This window comes from Nerophis ophidion, linkage group LG29 (genome assembly GCF_033978795.1).
Source record: "Nerophis ophidion isolate RoL-2023_Sa linkage group LG29, RoL_Noph_v1.0, whole genome shotgun sequence".
NCBI classification, from domain to species: domain Eukaryota; kingdom Metazoa; phylum Chordata; class Actinopteri; order Syngnathiformes; family Syngnathidae; genus Nerophis; species Nerophis ophidion.
The window spans coordinates 21,739,382-21,758,925 of record NC_084639.1 but is presented as its reverse complement, the minus strand read 5'-3'; the positions used below and the strand labels follow the sequence as shown (position 1 = coordinate 21,758,925).

Below are 19,544 nucleotides of genomic sequence, written 5' to 3'. Positions count from 1 at the left end.
TGGCGGAAGCGGGAATCGAACCTGCAACCCTCAAGTTGCTGGCACGGCCACTCTACCAACCGAGCTATGCCGTCCCTCTTTCTATCTCTCTCGCCCCCTCTATCTTGCCCTCTCTTTCTCTCGCCCTCTCTCGCTTTCTCTTTCTGTCTCTTTTTCCCTCTCTCCCCCCTCTCGCCCCTCTTTATCTCTCTCTCTCCCTTTGTCTCTCTCTCTCTCCCCCTCTTTCTCTCTCGTTCCCTGTCTCGCTCCCCCCTCTCTCGCTCACTTGCGTTTTTACTCCATCTCTCTCTTTCCCTCTTTCTCTGTCTCTCTCTTTCTCTCTCTCTTTCTCTCTCTCCCTCTCTAACATACTCTCCCTCTCTTCTTCTCACCCTCTCTCACTTTCAGTTTCACTCCCCCCTCTCTCTCTCACTCTCTCTCTCTTTCCCTCTCTCTCTTTCCATCACTCGCTCAACCCCCTCTATCTTCTCCTCTCTTTCTCTCGCCCTCTCTCGCTTCCTCTTTCTGTCTCTTTTTCCCTCTCACCCCCCTCTCTCCCCTCTTTATCTCTCTCTCTCTCCCTTCGTCTCTCTCTCCCCCCTCTTTCTCTCGATGTATCTTTCTCTCTCGTTCCCTGTCTCTCTCCCCCTCTCTCGCTCACTTGCCTTCTTACTCTATCTCTCTCTTTCCCTCTTTCTCTCTCTCTCGCCCTCTCTCTCTTTCTTTCTCTCTCTCCCTCTCTAACGCCCTCTCCCTCTCTTTTTCTCACCCTCTCTCACGTTCACTTTCTCTTTCCCCCCTCTCGCTCTCTCTTGCTCTCTCTCTTTCCCTGTCTCTCTCCCTCTCTCTCTTTCCATCACTCTCTCTACCCCCTCTATCTTGCCCTCTCTTTTTCTCGCCCTCTCTTGCTTTCTCTTTCTGTCTCTTTTTTCCTCTCTCCCCCCTCGTTATTGCTCCGCCTCTCTCTCTCTCTGTCTCTCTCTCTCCCCCTCTTTCTCTCTCTCTGTCTCTCGTTCCCTGTCTCTCTCCCTCTCTCGCTCGCCTTCTCTCTCTCTCTCTCTCTCCCTCTCTCTCTCCCTCTCCCGCTCGCGAATCTCGCGGGGACGCGCACGGAGTTGAGTTCCCTCACAAGCGAGCCGAGCGCGGCCGAGGTGAGATCGTGCTGCTCCGTGGGAGCTGTCCAACGTGTCGTGCTGCTTACACTCCGCCTCTTCTTCATCCTCCTCCTCACGTGACACTTCCACCGTGGATTAAACCACTTCCATTTCCTCCCCCTCGTGGACTCTTCACCCAGCGTCCAATCTACGGAGATTATCACCGGCACCGGACTGCGTGTTTCTCTGCGCGTGGATTTATTTCTCCGGTGGATTCCCCCGTGCGTGCGCACGCAGGTAAGGACAAAAAAAAGTGTGTTTGCGTGTTTTATTGTGCTGCAAAAGTCTGCGTCTGGGAGTTCGAAGTTGAGAAATAATATTTGTAAATGTGACGTTAGTGGCAACAACACGTCAGTCTGGTAATGATCCACACTACTTTGCGTGTGCGCGCGCATACATGCACGCTAATCCTTGAGTGACACCGTTTTTGTTTTTTGTTTTTCTAGCAAAGGGATTAGATTTATGTTTTTTATTCTCTTTTCTGTAGGATCTGAGGATTGTTGCAAGGGCACTTTAATTGTGTTAGTTGATTTATTTGCATGTGTGCATGTGTGTGTGTGTGTGTGTGTGTGTGTGCAGCAGATGGAACAGGAGTGTGTGGACTTTCCAAAGCAGATTAACTTCTGTTCATGTTACGTCTGGGCTACATTCATCTTTGATGACTACTATAACAGACAAACTGTTTTAAATGAGACAATGTGAGTGATTTTTAAAAAGATGATTCTAACAGTGAATTTGCAGAGAAACATAATCTATTTTTCTTATTTCTGTCGATGACGATCCTCTTTCTTCTTCCCCGGGCCCCTCTCATAAATGGATTTTGCATCGGGAACAGCAATTGTACCAATCTATAACTGTACTACGCTATTACGGGACGGTGTGCAAGCAACCTGAGGGTTCCCGGTTCGATCCCCACCTACTACCAACCTCGTCACGTCCGTTGTGTCCTTGAGCAAGACACTTCACCCTTGCTCCTGACGGGTGGTGGTTAAGGTCTTGCACGGCAGCTCCCGCCATCAGTGTGTGAATGTGTTTGTGAATGGGTGAATGTGGAAGTAGTGTCAAAGCGCTTTGAGTACCTTTGAGTACCATTACCATTACTGCGGACCCAGCAGTGCACCCCATCACATACACATGTGCAATATGCAGGTAAACATATACTGTACATATACATATACACATACACATACATATATACATATACATATACACATACACATATATATATATACATATACATAAACTTTTACATATACATATACACGTACACATACATATATACATATACATAAACATATACATATACATATACACATACACATACACATACATATACATATACACATACACATACACATTCATATACACATACATATACACATACACATACACATACATATACACATACATATACACATACACATACATATACATATACATGCATATACATATACACATACACATACACATACATATACATATGCATATACATATACACATACATATACATATACATATGGATATACACATACACATACATATACATATACACATACAAATACATATACATATACATACATATACATATACATATACATATACACATACATGTATGTGTATATGTATATACACATACATATACATATACACATACATATACATACATATACATATACATATACACATACACATACATATACATATGCATATACACATACACATACATATACATATACTTATACATATACACATACACATACATACACATATACATATACATATGCATATACACATACACATACACATACATATACATATACATATGCATATACATATGCATATACACATACACATACATATACATATACATATGCATATATACATACACATACACATACATATACATATACATATGCATACACACATACATATACATATACATATGCATATACACATACACATACATATACATATACATATACATATACATATACATATGCATATATACATACACATACATATACATATACATATGCATGCACACATACATATACATATACATATGCATATACACATACACATACATATACATATACATATACATATACATATACATATACACGTACACATACATATACATATACATGTACACATACACATATATATACATATACATACACATACAAACAATTAAAATAAACATCATTTGTGGATCATTAAAGTTAGTCTAAGTCTCAGTATACACTGTGTATTGCACGAAAAAAAACATTTTCACACCTGTGAGTGTGTGATTAATTTAATTGGTCCACAAGTTCACGACTAAACCAAGCAAAGGTGAACGAGTATACTACAAAGGTGCAACAGTTTACTGCACGTATCTCTTATATCTGACTGCCATCATATTTTAGTCTACACTTATCTCTTATGTGTGACTACCATCATATTGCAGTCTGCACATATCTCTTATGTGTGACTGCCATCATATTGCAGTCTACACATATCTCTTATGTGTGACTGCCATTATATTGCAGTCTATATGTATCTCTTATGTGTGACTGCCATCATATGGCAGTCTACACATATCTCTTATATGTGACTGCCATCATATTGCAGTCCACACAAATCTCTTATGTGAGACTGCCATCACATTGCAGTCCACACAAATCTCTTATGTGTGACTGTCATCACATTGCAGTCTACACATATCTCTTATGTCTGACTGCCATCATATTGCAGTCTAGCGTATCCCTTATGTGTGACTGCCATTATATTGCACCTACATGTATCTCGTATGTGTGACTGCCATCATATTGTAGTCTGCACGTATCTCTTATGTGTGACTGCCATCATATTGCCGTCTACATGTATCCCTTGTGTGACTGCCATCACATTGCAATCTACACGTATCTCTTATGTGTGACTGCCATCATATTGCAGTCTACACATATCTCTTATGTGTGACTGCCATTAAATTGCAGTCTACACATATCCCTTGTGTGACTGCCAACACATTGCAGCCTACACGTATCTCGTATGTGTGACTGCCATCATATTGTAGTCTACACATATCTCTTATGTGTGACTGCCATCATATTGCAGTCTACATGTATCTCTTATGTGTGACTGCCATCACATTGCAGTCTACACGTATCTCTTATGTGTGACTGCCATCATATTGCAGTCAACACGTATCTCTTATGTGTGACTGCCATCACATTGCAGTCGACACGTATCTCTTATGTGTGACTGCCATCACATTGCAGCTTCATTTGAATTGCAGAAGTTCAAAACCCAAAACCAGTGAAGTTGTCACATTGTGTATTTTGTAAATAAAAAAAGAATACAATGATTTGCATATCCTTTTCAACTTATATATAATTGAACACACTGCAAAGACAAGATATTAAATGTTGGAACAGAGAAACTTTTAATTTTTTTGTGCAAATAATCATGAACTTAGAATTTAATGGCAGCAACACATTGCAAAAAACTTGTCACGGGCATTTTTACCACTGTGTTACATGACCTTTCCTTTTAACAACACTGAGTAACTCAGGCAGGCCAGTCTAGTATCCGCATTATTTTACTATAAAGCCACGCTGTTGTAACACTTGGCTTGGCTTTGTTTTGCTGAAATAAGCAGGGGCGTCAATGATAACGTTGCTTGGATGGCGACATATGTTGCTCCAAAACCTGTATGTACCTTTCAGCATTAATGGTGCCTTCACAGATGTGTAAGTTACCCATGCCTTGGGCACTAATACACCCCCATACCATCACAGATGCTGGATTTTTAACTTTGTGCCTGGAACTGTCCGAATTGTTCTTTTCCTCTTTGGTCTGGAGGACACAACGTCCACAGTTTCCAAAAAAAAATTTGAAATGTGGAACTCGTCAGACCAAAGAATACTTTTACACTTTGATGAGCTTGGGCCCAGCGGAGCCAGCGGGGTTTGTGGGTGTTGTTGATAAATGGCTTTGGCTTTGCATAGTAGAGTTTTAACTTCCACTTACAGACGGAGCGACCGACTGTAGTTACTGACAGTGGTTCTCCGAAGTGTTCCTGAGCCCATGTGGTGAGACCAACTCCACTGGTTTTGGGTTTTGTATATAAAGTGCAGCAGTTTTTAGCAAAGTCCACATACAATACAGTAGCCATCAGCTAGTTCCCACAAGGGTATCATTGTACCCATTGGTGTCACAACGGGGTTTTCGCAATTTACTGCGGGGTTGTTCTCCCAGAAACGCGGACGGACTACTCCAGGTAAAAACATGATTTATTCCTCAATATCAAAGTATTTAAAAAAACAGAAAACAGCCGACAGAACCAGGTGCCTGATCGCTCTCGAAGCTAAAGCAAATACTTAGCATATACCAGGGGTCAGCAACCTTTGTGAAACCAAGAGCTACTTCTTGGGTACTGATTAATGCGAAGGGCTACCAGTTTGATACACACTTAAATAAATTGCCAGAAATAGCCAATTTGCTCAATTTACCTTTAATAAATAAATCTATATGTATAAAAAATGGGTATTTCTGTCTGTCATTCCGTCGTACATGTTTTTTCCTTTTACAGAAGGTTTTTTTGTAGAGAATAAATGATGAAAAAAACACTTAATTGAACGGTTTAAAAGAGGAGAAAACACGAAAAAAATTAAAATTAAATTTGCATAGTTTATCTTCACTTTCGACTCTTTAAAATTTAAAATCCAGCCGAAAAAAATTAAAAAAATCTAATTTGAATCTTTTTGAAAAAAATAAATAAATATGGAACATCATTAGTAATTTTTCCTGATTAAGATTAATTTTAGAATTTTGATGACATGTTTTAAATAGGTTAAAATCCAATCTGCACTTTGTTAGAATATGCAACAAATTGGACCAAGCTATATTTCTAACAAATTATTTCTTCTAGATTTTCCAGAACAAACATTTTAAAAGAAAATTCTAAAGACTTTGAAATAAGATTTAAATTTGATTTTACAGATGTTCTAGATTTGGCAAAATATTTTTTTTGAATTTTAATCATAATAAGTTTGAAGAAATATTTCACAAATATTCTTCGTCGAAAAAACTGAAGCTAAAATGAAGAATTCAATTAAAATGTATTTATTATTCTTTACAATTAAAAAAAATACTTGAACATTGATTTAAATTGTCAGGAAAGAAGAGGAAGGAATTTAAAATGTAAAAATGTTTATGTGTTTAAAAATCCCAAAATCATTTTTAAGGTTGTATTTTTTCGCTAAAATTGTCTTTCTGAAAGTTATAAGAAGCAAAGTTAAAAAAATATATATATATTTAAACAAGTGAAGACCAAGTCTTTAAAATATTTTCTTGGATTTTTGAATTCTATTTGAGTTTTGTCTCTCTTAGAATTAAAAATGTCGAGCAAAGCGAGCTTGTTTTATTTTGGTCATGCTATGTTTAGTTTTTTGGACATTTAGTTCTGTTTTGCATTTCCTTGTTTGTCTTGTTACCATGCCAACTGATTTAGTTTTCATCTGTCCTATCTGCTCATTAGTTTCCTATGGCCATACTACCCTGAGCATCCCAAATCTCATCTGTTCTCAAAGCTAAGCAGTGTCTGTCCTGGTTAGTACTTGGATGGGAGACTACCTAGGACCTTTGGACTCTAAGTTCCTTTTTTTTTTTTCACTCCCTGTTTTGTTACCATGACAACCAATCAGTTCACCTGTCTTGTCTCACACCTGTTTTCACTTATCATGTTCATTATTTAAGCCACAGTTACCAGGTAGTCAGTCTGGCAACATCACCTCCTTCACGACCTCGATTATCTGCTTCATGCCTTGCTATGTTGTTCATTTTGTCCAAGTTTTTGTTATTCATGCCATAGCACAAGTGTTTGGTTTCATGTTTATAGTTTGTAGCCTTTGTGCTAGTCTTTTGTTTCATAGCCCAAGTTGTGTACCTCCATTGTGAGCGCTTTTTTGTTTGTTCCTGTTTTTAGTTTATGAGTAAATATATTAAATATGTACCCACCTTCACGCCGTTTCCACTCCATTCGCGTCGCACCTCGGGAAAACAACCCAAGACCAAGTCCAAGCCTGAGACTAGTAAATACATGTCACAACATGGCTTGGACGTGGATTGTTTCTTCGACGCAGATGAGAATCAGCACGGGTGCGGCGTGGACGTGAGTACATGGTTGTTTATTTAAACACTATAATCAAAAATAATTTACCTTTTAAATCCCTTCCTCTTATTTCCTGGCAATTTAAATCAATGTTTAAATAAATGTATTTTTAATTGTAAAGAATAATAATTACATTTTAATTGAATTCTTCATTTTAGCTTCTGTTTTTTTGACGAAGAATACTTGTGAAACATTTTTTCAAACTTGTTATGATTAAAATTAAAAAAAAATATTCTGGCAAATCTAGAAAAATCGGTGGAATCAAATTTAAATTTTATTTCAAAGTCTTTTGAATTTCTTTTAAAATTTTCGTTCTGGAAAATCTAGAAGAAATAATGATTTGTGTTTGTTAGAAATAAAATGGAAAAAAAAATGTATGACGGAATGACAGACAGAAATAGCCCTTTTTTATGTTCCATAGTAAAGTTTCACCGTCAGCTTTCAGGAATGTAAACAAGGAAACACTGGCTGTGTTTGTGTTGCTAAAGGCGGCCGCAATACACCGCTTCCCACCTACACATTTCTTCTTTGACGTCTCCATTATTAATTGAACAAATTGCAAAAGATTCAGCAACACAGATGTCCAGAATACTGTTTAGTTATGCAATAAAAGCAGACGACGTTCCCAACAGGATACTGTTGCAATATAAATTGCAATTTAGTAAACTAAAAAAGCCGTCTTGGCATCTGTTGCAATGTTAATATTTCATCATTGATATATAAACTATCAGACTGTGTGGTCGGTAGTTGTGGCTTTCGGTAGACCTTTAAAGGGGAACATTATCACCAAACCTATGTAAGCGTCAATATATACCTTGATGTTGCAGAAAAAAGACCATATATTTTTTTAACTAATTTCCGAACTCTAAATGGGTGAATTTATGCAAATTAAATGCCTTTCTGTTTATCTGTCTTTTAGACAGATAAACGTCAGAACGTGACATCACCGAGGTAACACAACCGCCATATTCATTTTCTACACATTACTCAGCTCTGTTATTTTCCGTTTTTTCGACTATTTTTTGGAACCTTGGAGACATCATGCCTCGTCGGTGTGTTGTCGGAGGGTGTAACAACACTAACAGGGGGGGATTCAAGTTGCATCACTGGCAAGAAATCCACCGCCAGACCCCCATTGAATGTACCAGAGTGTCTTCACATTTGACCGGCGATGCTAAAGCAGACATGGCACAGAGATGTATGGATAACCTGCAGATGCATTTGCAACGATTAAGTCAACGAAATCACAAAGGTGAGTTTTGTTGATGTTGTTGACTTATGTGCTAATCAGACATATTTGGTCGCGGCGTGACTGCCAGCTAATCGATGCTAACATGCTACGCTAATCGATGCTAACATGCTATTTACGCTACCTGTATGTACATTTGAAACTAGATACCCACATTTAATGCGAAACAAACACTTACCAATCGACGGATTTAAGTTGCTCCAGTGTCACGAGATGCGGAAGTCGTGATCGTTTGGTCCGCACATTTTACCGGCGATGCTAATAAGGCAGCCATGCTGTGGGCCACTTCATTAGGTACACCCCCGCTATGGCCGAATAGCGTCAATAGCTATTCGCTCAATAGCTTCAGTTTCTTCTTCAATTTCGTTTTCGCTATCTGCCTCCATACTCCGACCATCCGTTTCAATACACGCGTAATCTGTTGAATCGCTTAAGGCGCTGAAATCCGAGTCTGAATCCGAGCTAATGTCGCTATATCTTGCTGTGGTATCCGCCATGTTGTTTGTATTGGCAGCACTGTATGACGTCACAGGGAAATGGATAGTGGTTTCGAAGATAGCGAAAATAAGGCACTTTAAAGCTTTATTTATGGATATCCCGGGACCGGTAAAATTTTGAAAAAAAAATCAAAAAATACTACAAGCCACTGGGAACTGGTTTGTATTGTTTTTAACCCTTTTGAAATTGTGATAATGTTCCCCTTTAACGACGCACCCATTGGACCTTCCGCGCCTTTTGTCATTTCCGCAGCACGGATCCACGCCACAATTTCTCCGCTCTTTCCCGCCTGTGAGGTGCGACGCGCTCGTTAACGACTGCAGCGGTGCAACTTTGTGCTGCTTTAACCCCCCCCCCCCGTTCTATTTACATCTATAAATTTCCCCTGATCGCTTTTACCTGCTCTCCAGTTGCTCGGTGGGAGGGTCACCCGTGCACATTAAACACATGTAAATGTCTGATTAGCGTGTAAATACCACATCTTGTCGCGTTACGGCTTTTGCTCGATCTGGCGCCCTAGGCAAGATTTTAGGTGGCGCCCCCCCCCACATCAGCAGTGAAGTGTACATACTCACAAGAAACTGAATAGCTTTGTCTTTGACCTTTTTTTTTTTTACTTAAAGATTCAAAATAACAATCAGAATAGTTAACAAGATAGAAAAAAATATGAAAAAATACATTAATACAAAAAATAAACAATGAATATATGAAATACAATATTTTTGACAGACATAAACGCTAAATAAAACGTGTCAAGAAGTTGCATAAAATAAATTAAAAATACAATATAAATGAGGCACTGCACAAACCCAGTATGACTTTAACAACTATATTACAAAAAAGGGATCTTACAGATTTCTCTGTATTTGCTTTTTAATCATCATTTTTCATCATTTTCAAAATGGAGGAAGCTGATTTTAACCATTCATCCATCTTCTTCCACTTATCCGAGGTCGGGTCGCGGGGGCAACAGCCTAAGCAGGGAAACCCAGACTTCCCTCTCCCCAGCCACTTCGTCTAGCTCTTCCCGGGGGATCCCGAGGCGTTCCCAGGCCAGCCGGGAGACATAGTCTTCCCAACGTGTCCTGGGTCTTCCCCGTGGCCTCCTACCGGTTGGACGTGCCCTAAACACCTCCCTAGGGAGGCGTTTGGGTGGCATCCTGACCAGATGCCCGAACCACCTCATCTGGCTCCTCTCGATGTGAAGGAGCAGCGGCTTTACTTTGAATTCCTCCCGGATGACAGAGCTTCTCACCCTATCTCTAAGGGAGAGACCTGCCACTCGAGGGAGGAAAGATCTTGTAACCGAGATCTTATACTTTCGGTCATGACCCAAAGCTCATGACCATAGGTGAGGATGGGAACGTAGATCGACCGGTAAATTGAGAGCTTTGCCTTCCGGCTCAGCTCCTTCTTCACCACAACGGATCGGTACAACGTCCGCATTACTGAAGACGCCGCACCGATCCGCCTGTCGATCTCACGATCTTTTTAATCTTGCATCTAATACAAATGTCCCTGAGGAATGTAATGCTGTAATGACCTAACGTTACATTATTATTTTCCATAACAGTTTAGCCCCCTCCACAATATTAACCCCACGTTAAAACACAACTAGCTATTTATTGATTAGCATAGCGGGGCGGCATAGCTCAGTTGGTAGAGTGGCCGTGCCAGCAACTTGAGGGTTGCAGGTTCGATTCCCGCTTCCGCCATCCTGGTCATTGCCGTTGTGTCCTTGGGCAAGACACTTTACCCACCTGCTCCCAGTGCCACCCACGCTGGTTTAAATGTAACTTGGGTATTGGGTGTCACCATGTAAAGCGCTTTGAGTCACTTGAGAAAAGCGCTATATAAATATAATGCACTTCACAATTGCCGAATCATGTAACATTAGCTTAGTGCTAAAAAGCCAGGTCCAGTGTTAATTTTTGACAGCAAAATTTGATTTAGTTTTAGTCATAGTCTTTTGACTAAAAAGTAATTTACCCGTAGTTTTAGTCATAATTTAGTTATTTAAATTGTTTTAATTTTAGTCTAGTTTTAATTGACGAAGTATCATAAGATTATAGTAGATTTCGTCGACTAAAGGATAATATGTAAACTTTCCCTTCAATTTCTAAAAGTCAAAGCAAAACAGCGGAAAAATCACCGATACAAGTCGTATTTTGATGAAAATCATGTCTCAAATTTAGTATTTCACAAGTAAGCCGTGTAATAAACGGGATAACGTCGAGTGAGTTGCTGCTGGCGGGGTGTATAAAATAGTCAGGAATTGTCACGGATACAAAGGATTCTGGGTATTTGTTGTGTTGCGTTTATGTTGTGTTACTGTGAGGATGTTCTCCCGAAATGTGTGTGTCAATCTTGTATTGTGTGGCTTCACAGCGTGGCGCATATTACTAAGAGTGTTAAAATTGTTTATATCACAACCATTAGTGTACTCTGTGTCACCCAGTATGCCTTGCAGTCGTGTGCGTGTAGCTGCGGAAGCCACACACATGTTGCTGGACTGACAAACAGATCGTAAATGCTGTAGAAGGCGACAAAGCCAATGCCGGCAGTCATTCAAGAGAATAATGGCGTCTCCTATTGTCTTCTTCGCTTTATGACACGGGTCTTAAATGGCTCTTTGAATGGCAAAGGATACCAATCGCAGAATCATGTATATCAAATATTTCCGGATGGTTCAACCGCCACCCGCCCGAATCTATTTAAAATCTATTTTTTCGTCATGTCACCCGCCCGACCCGCGGTCTCATCCGCGGACTCCGCGGATGAGACCGCAAACCGCGCATCTCTACTATACGGCCTGTGCCACGGGCCGGCCCTGCTGGCTGAGAATTATACTGCAGCTTCCCACTGCCAGCTCTTACTTTTCGCCCGTAAAAAAACAAATAAAAAGAGAATACAATGATTTGCAAATCCTTTTCAACTTATATTCAATTGAATAGAATGCAAAAACAAGATATTTAACCTCCAAACTTGAAAACTTTGTTGTTTTTTTGCAAATTTTAGCTCATTAGGAATTTAGTGCCTGCAATATGTCTCTAAAAAGCTGGCACAAAAGGCAAAAAAGACTGAGAAAGTTGATGAATGTTCATCAAATACTGTATTTTTCGGATTATAAGTCGCAGTTTTTTTTTCGTAATTCTGGAGTAGGGGTGTGGGAAAACATCTATTCGAATTTGAATCGCGATTCTCACGTTGTGCGATTCAGAATGGATTCTCATTTTTAAAAAATCGATTTTTATTTATTTTTATTTTTATTTTTTAAATCAATCCAACAAAACAATACACATCAATACCATAACAATGTAATCCAATTCCAAAACCAAACCTGACCCAGCAACACTCAGAACTGCAATAAACAGAGCAATTGAGAGCAGACACAAACACGACACAGAACAAACCAGAAGTAGTGAAACAAAAATGAATATTATCAACAACAGTATCAATATTAGTTATAATTTTAGCATAGCAGTGATTAAAAATCCCTCATTGACATTATCATTAGACATTTATAAAAATAAATCTCATAAGCTTGACAACACACTGTGTCCAGTATTTTCACAGAGATAAAATAAGTCATATTTTTTGTTCTTTTAATAGTTAAAAAAAAAATACATTATTGCAATCAGTTGATAAAACATTGTCATTTACAATTATAAAAGCTTTTTACAGAAATCTACTACTCTGCTAGCATGTCAACCGACTGGGGAAGATCCTGCTGAAATCCTATGTAAATAATAAAAACAGAATCCTTTTAAATCGGGAAAAAATCGTTTTTGAATCGAGAATCGTGTTGAATTGAAAAAAAAATCGATTTTGAATCGAATCGTGACCCCAAGAATCGATATTGAATCGAATCGTGGGACACCCAAAGAGTCGCAGCCCTACTCTGGAGTGTGAAATTATTAACACTTTACCCTTCCGCCCGATTGTAGCTGAGATAGGCGCCAGCGCCCCCCGCGACCCCGAAAGGGAATAAGCGGTAGAAAATGGATGGATGGATGTAAAAATATCAAGTAATATTATTTATCTCATTCACAAAAGAGACTTGGTGCATATCAGCAATCGTCTCACACAGATTTCAACCAATAAAAATTCTGCGGGGGCGGGTCATGGCAGAAGTGCATTGTGGGAAAAAAAGATGCTACCTGCTACTACTTCCGTACCTATGAAAATTGATCATTTCCACATTGGCGGTAATTCATAAAAACTGAGTTTAGCGATTAGGAGTGATAGATTGTTTGGTAAACGTTTAGCATGTTCTATATGTTATAGTCTTTGGAATGATTCTTACCATAGTATTAACATAGCAGGTTCGTTAATTATGCCTCATTTAACGTACACTTATTCAGCCTGTTTTTCACTATTCTTTATTTATTTTAAATTGCCTTTCAAATGTCTGTTTTTGGTATTGGATTTCATCAAATAAATTTCCTCCAAAAATGCGACTTATACTCTAGTGCAGGGGTCGGGAACCTTTTTGGCTGAGAGAGCCAAAAAGCCAAATATCTCAAAAAGTATTTCCGTACGAGCCATATAATATTTTTCTTAACACTGAACAAGACTAAACGTGTGCATTTTTAAGTAAGACCAACATTTCTAGGGTATAAGAGGTCTCTTATTCTTTGTAATAACATTGTTATTCTGAAGCTAACTGTGGAGGGGGCGTGGCCTGCGGGCCTGCAGCGAACTGGGGTGTGCCAGGACAGGCCTCGAAATCAGCGACAGGTGTGTAGATGGTCACCTGCCGCTCTGTTGTAAGCAGCAGCCAGTAGGAGGGACGGGGTTGGGGCTGGAGCCAGAGCGCGAGCGAGAATGAAAGACTAAAATACAATTGCTGGACTTATTGAAAAATAAAACAATATTGTAACCCTGAAACAGGCTCTCATTTCTGGTGCTTGGTGGTCTGCAGAACCCCCAGGAGGGCAAGCCCTAAACTAACCAATAATAAATAAACCACTTCTTACCCTTAATGCAACTTCTTGAACAAGTGCGGTACAAAAAAGGATGGATGGATTCAAATGCATGAGCATGTTTTATATTTTGAACATTATTTTTAACACTTTGATTACAATTGGAAATATTCATTTCTTATTGTGTTAAGCAATGTCAGCTCAGATTTATCCGAGAGCCAGATGCAGTCATCAAAAGAGCCACATCTGGCTCGCGAGCCGTAGGTTCCCTACCCCTGGACTATGGCATGGAACAACATGAAACTGTGGCATGAAACCAACAACACTTACGTGGACACGGCATAAATCGAACAATGATGCCAGGCCGACTGACTGGCAAAAACAAGGTTTAATACCGCCTCTGATTGGTGCTTGGGAAGCAGGTGATTGGGCGAGCACTAATCAGAGACAGGTGAACACAAAGAATAACCATGGCAACCAAAAATAAAACAGGAACTAAAGCAGTCCAAAACTGACAAAAAATACAAAAACATGATCCGGACTACGGATCATGACACAGCTTCCATGAAATGCTCAGTCTTTCCCAAACAAGGAGGGGGCGAGGGTCACCAGTTTGTCAACAAATGTCTGAGCAAAATTTTTAACAACCAGCTATTGCAAGGAATTTAGGGATTTCATCATCTACACTCATTGATATCATCAAAAGGTTTAGAGAATCTGGCGAAACCACTGCACGTAAGCGGCAAGTCCGTGACCTTCGATACTGATATCAGTGTGTAAATGATATCACCACATGGGCTCAGGAACATTTCTGAAAACCTCTGTCAATAACTACATGGTCGCTACATCTGTAAGTGCAAGTTAAAACTCTACTAATGGTTAGAGTGTCCGCCCTGAGATCGGTAGGTTGTGAGTTCAAACCCCGACTGAGTCATACCAAAGACTATAAAGAATGGGACCCGCTACCTCCCTGCTCGACACTCAGAATCAAGGGTTGGAATTGGGTGTTGAATCACCAAAAATAATTTCCGGGCGCGGCCAGCGGTGTTGGCCACTGCTCCCCTCACCTCCCAGGTGGCAATTAAAGGTGATGGGTCAGATGCAGAGAATAATTTCGCCACACCTAGTTTGTGTGTGACAAAATCATTGGTGCTCTACTATGCAAAGCGAAAGCCATTTATCAACAAAACCCAGAAAAGCCGCTGTCTTCGTTGGGCCCAAGCTTATCTAGGATGGACTGATGCAAAGTGGAAAAGAACCAGCCGGACTCATTTCAGCGCGAAGTTTTAAAAGCCGTGACCTTGGATGCCTTAGTCGTCTAAGGCATCCAAGTGTGTAAAGGATATCACCACATGGGGTACGGAACACTTCGGAAAACCACTGTCAGTAACTACAGTTGGTCACTACATCTGTAGGCGCAAGTTAAAGCGGAACATTATCACAATTTCTGAAGGGTTAAAACCAATAAAATCAGTTCCCAGTGGGTTATTTTACTTTTCGAAGTTTTCCTCAAAATTTTACCCATCACGCAATATCCGGAAAAACGGCTTCAAAGTGCCTGATTTTCACCATCGCTATATCCACCCGTCTATTGTCCTGTGACGTCACTGCGTGAAGCCACCAGAAACAAACATAGCGGATTACGCATGTATTGAAACGGATGGTTAGAGTGTGGAGGCAGATAGCGAAAACAAAATTGAAGAAGAAACTGAAGCTATTGAGCCATATTGCTATGAACCGTATACAAGCAAAACTGACGAAAACGACACAACAGACAGCGGCACGGGAGGAAGCAGGGACACATTCGGTGATCGCCTCCTAACCAACGATTGGTATGTGTTTTTTTGGCATTAAATGTGGGTGGAGGGAAAGGCTGGATGCAAATATAGCTACAAATAAGGCATAATGATGCAATGTGTACATACAGCTAGCCTAAATAGCGTGTTAGCATCGATTAGCTTGCAGTCATGCCGTGACCAAATATGTCTTAGCACATTCCACATAAGTCAATAACATCAACAAAACTCACCTTTTTGCATTCATGCACGTTGGAAATGCATCTGCTTTGAGTGTCGCAGGATATCCACACATTCTTGCCATCTCTGTCGTAGTATAGCTGTCGTCGGTAAAGTGTGCGGAGCAAACGAGGGACTTTCGCATCTTTTTGCCATTGTTGCAACTTGAATCCGTCTCTGTTCGTTTTGTTACACCCTCCGACAACACACCGACGAGGCATGATGTCTCCAAGGTACGGGAAAACAGTCGAAAAAACGGAAAATAACAGAGCTGATTTTACTTGGTGCGTGTAATGAGATTGAGAAAATGGCAGATCCGCTTCACGTTGAGACGTCATCGCTCCGACAGGCTATCAATTGAAAGGCGTTTAAATCGCTAAATTCACCCTATTAGAGTTCGGAAATCGGTTAAAAAAAACATATGGTCTTTTTTCTGCAACATCAGGGTATATATTGACGCTTACATAGGTCTGGTGATAATGTTCCCCTTTAAATCTCTACTATGCAAAGCCAAAGTAGTTTATCAACAACACCCAGAAAAGCCGTGGGCTTCGCTGGGCCCGAGCTCATCTAAGATGGACTGGTGCAAAGTGGAAAAGTGTTTTGTGGTCGGACGAGTCCACATTTTAAATTGTTTTTCGAATCTGTAGACGTCGTGTCCTCTGGACCAAAGAGGAAAAGAACCATCCGGATTGTTAAAGGCGCAAAGTTCAAAAGCTAGCATCTGTGATGGTATGGGGGTGTATTAGTGCCCAAGGCATGGGTAACTTACCATTAAAGGGGAACATTATCACCAGACCTAAGTAAGCGTCAATATATACCTTGATGGTGCAGAAAAAAGACCATATATTTTTTAACCGATTTCCGAACTCTAAATGGGTGAATTTTGGCGAATTAAACGCCTTTCTGTTTATCGCTCTGTGGCGATGACGTCAGAACGTGACGTCACCGAGGTAATACAGCTGCCATTTTCATTTTCTACACATTACACACACGGGTCTCAGCTCTGTTATTTCTGTTTTTTCGACTATTTTTTTGGAACCTTGGAGACATGCCTCGTCGGTGTGTTGTCGGAGGGTGTAACAACACTAACAGGGAGGGATTCAAGTTGCACCACTGGCCCGAAGATGCGAAAGTGTCTGCCGCCAGACCCCCATTGAATGTACCAGAGTGTCTCCACATTTTACCGGCGATGACAGACATGGCACAGAGATGTATGGATAACCTGCAGATGCATTTGCAACTATACGAAATCACAAAGGTGTGTTTTGTTGTTGACTTATGTGCTAATCAGACAAATTTGGTTGCGGCGTGACTGCCAGCTAATCGATGCTAACATGCTACGCTAATCAATGCTAACATGCTACGCTCATCGATGCTAACAAGCTATTTACCGGCGATGACAGACATGGCACAGAGATGTATGGATAACCTGCAGATGAATTTGCAACGATAAAGTCAACGAAATTACAAAGGTGAGTTTTGTTGATGTTGACTTATGTGCTAATCAGACATATTTGGTCGCGGCGTGACTGCCAGCCAATCGATGCTAACATGCTACGCTAATAGATGCTAACATGCTATTTACCGGCGGTGCTAAAGCAGACATGGCACAGAGATGTATAGATAACCTGCAGATGCATTTGCAACTATATTACGTTTCCTTCCACCCACATTTAATGCGAAAAAAACACTTACCAATCGACGGATTTAAGTTGCTCCAGTGTCACAAAATGCGAAAGTCCTGATCGTTTGGTCCGCACATTTTACCGGCGATGCTAACGCAGCTATTCGGCCATGCTATGGCTATGAATTGCGTCAATAGCTATAGTTTCTTCTTCAATACGTTCATACTCCAACCATCCGTTTCAATACATGCGTAATCTGTTGAATCGCTTAAGGTCCCCTAGAGGGGGCGGGGGGGTTGCCCACATCTGAGGTCCTCTCCAAGGTTTCTCATAGTCAGCATTGTCACTGGCGTCCCACTGGATGTGAATTCTCTCTGCCCACTGGGTGTGAGTTTTCCTTGCCCTTTTGTGGGTTCTTCTGAGGATGTTGTAGTCGTAATGATTTGTGCAGTCCTTTGAGAAATTTGTGATTTGGGGCTATATAAATAAACATTGATTGATCGATTGATAAGCCGCTGAAATCCGAGTCTGATTCCGAGCTAATGTCGCTATATCTTGCTGTGGTATTCGCCATTGTTTGTTTACATTGGTAGCACTGTATGACGTCACAGGGAAATGGATAGTGGTTTCGAAGATAGCGAAAATAAGGCACTTTAAAGCTTTATTTAGGGATATTCCGGGACCGGTAAAATTTTGAAAAAAACTTCAGAAAATACAACACTGGGAACTGATTTTTACTGTTTTTAACCCTTTTGAAATTGTGATAATGTTCCACTTTAATGCTGAAAGGTACATACAGGTTTTGGAGCAACCTGTTGCCATCCAAGCCACGTTGTCTTGGACGCCCCTGCTTATTTCAGCAAGACAATGCCGAGCCACGTGTTACAACAGTGTGGCTTCGTAGTAAAAGAGTGCGGGTACTAGACTGGCCTGCCTGAGCTGCTGAGGGTTGTTAAGAAGAAAGGAAAGTGGTAAAAATGTCCCGGTGACAACTTTTTTGCAATGTGTTGCTGCCATTAAATTTAAAATTAATGATTATTTAAGGATAAAAATAATAATTTCTCAGTGTGAACATTAAGTATCTTGTCTTTGCAGTCTATTCAATTGAATATAACTCGTTTTTTCTTTTTATTTACCATTTACACAACGTGACGACTTCACCGGTTTTGGGTATGTCGATGTTTTCTCCAGCATTCCTCACACGATGAAGGTGTTTCCTTCTTGTGCTGATGATCTATGTTGATGCTGGAGGCAACCAAACGAGGCCGACATTAGCATGTTTAATTTGTGTCTCCTGCTGCAGCGAAAGAAACATTTCAGTTCCCATTTTCCTCCTCTCAGTTTACACCATCAATCCGTCGCCGCGGTTCTTGTCTTCTAACGGATTTGCGAAGCGTGACTTTTTTCTCCCCCGCATCAAGATGGAACTCTGAGTGGATTGTCGGACTGTTATTGCCCGAAAATGCTTTAATAGAGACGAGCCGAACGAGACGCTTTTCGAGTCAAGGCTGGGCGGACTCCAGAGGCAGCTTCTTCTTTCGGCAGATGGAGGGCGGACTAAATGGGCGGACGGGGTCTTTGGTGTTTCGCCGCTGGAATGTTAAAATGTGCGCCATCAAACTCCAGATGTGTCAAGACCTTTCATCGAGGAGGAGGAAACAAGATCAACGCAGTAAAGGACAATGTCATCGGACAAAGTCATCTCATTTCTGCCATTCCCGTTTCCATATGAGTTGAAAAATTGTGTTTGATGTAAATATAAACGGAATTCGCAAATCCTTTTCAACCCATATTCGATTGAATGCACTACAAAGATGTTCAAACTCCTAAACATTATTATTTATTTTGTGCAAATAATAATTAACTTAGTATTTCATGGCTGCAACATGTGCCAAAGTAGTTGGGAAAGGGCATGTTCACCACTGTGTTACATCACCTT

General features: G+C 40.5%; 1 protein-coding gene across 2 annotated transcripts in view; it reads left to right on the top strand.

Annotated features, from left to right (window-relative positions):
* Positions 1–933: 933 nt before the first annotated feature.
* fstl5 (follistatin-like 5) overlaps positions 934–19,544 on the top strand; it is a 465,215-nt gene continuing 446,604 nt past the window's right edge. Inside the window, exon 1 of one of the 2 annotated variants that reach the window (XM_061891749.1) lies at positions 934–1,370. The gene's annotated coding sequence lies outside the window, so the exon portion shown is untranslated. The remainder of the gene's footprint in view (positions 1,371–19,544) is intronic. The other variant, XM_061891746.1, reaches the window with a different exon arrangement.